Source organism: Onychostruthus taczanowskii, unplaced genomic scaffold (genome assembly GCF_017590055.1).
Source record: "Onychostruthus taczanowskii isolate IOZ18803 unplaced genomic scaffold, ASM1759005v1 scaffold64, whole genome shotgun sequence".
NCBI lineage: Eukaryota > Metazoa > Chordata > Aves > Passeriformes > Passeridae > Onychostruthus > Onychostruthus taczanowskii.
In genome coordinates this window covers 1898049-1898963 of record NW_024504122.1, presented here as the reverse complement: position 1 = coordinate 1898963, position 915 = coordinate 1898049, and positions in this window count along the sequence as shown.

Sequence of the window (915 nt, the reverse complement as noted above, 5' to 3'; positions counted from 1 at the left end):
CCAGCTCCTGGCATTTGTTCTTCTATTTATATTTGATGCAGTTACGTCACCTCTAGCTGTACGTTCAAACTGGCTGTTCTCCCTCCCACACTGAAAGGGACAATGAGCGGGAATGCACAGCTGGCCTGGAACAATTGATCCAAGCTCTGCAAAGCCCCACTTGCACTAAATTGCTGCAAGTGAGCTCCCAGGAGGTAAGGATTACTCGCGTGAGCAAGGCGAGCAAAAAGCACAGGTTCTGCATTTGGCAGAAACACAAGGAAGGGCTGAGGGCTTGGCAGAAAGCAGAGCGGTATCAACGCAGCGCTTTCTCTGCCTGAGACTCGCACAGCTTTAATAGCAGGCTGCTGATAAAATGAAGCACATGATTTTTATTTGGTCAAAGTGTCTGGAATGTTATTTTCCTTCCCTAAAAAAACCCAAACATTTGGAGCATTTGATCCTATTGACGTTACTCGGTTTCAAAGATTCAAGAATAGAGCAATCTCCAGAAACACCTGTGCATCTGACGAACTAACACCGCACTTAGGAATTGTTTTACCTGAACGCGCATTTGCCGCCCGGCCCGTTCCCAGAGGATCCCCGCGCCACAGCGAGCTCCTGGGCGGGCCGGGGCTCCCAGCGGGAGCAGCCCCCAAGCGCCCCGGGCTCCCTCTCCGCCAGCCGCGCTCGCCGTGCCCCGGCACCCCGCAGGCCCGGGGGAGCTGCGGGAAAGGAATCGCCGGCTCGGGATTCACCTCGGGAGCCGCGGCTCCTCGCCGGAAGCCCCCAGCCCCAAAACGCAGCCGCAGCTGGCGCTGCTTTTGTGCCGGAGGAAAGAGCTCCGTCCGGCCCCTCTCCCGGCCCGCCGGGCGCGGCCCCCGAGCGGCGAGGCTGCAGCGGGGCGGCCGGGCCCGACAACCAGCACCGCCCGCC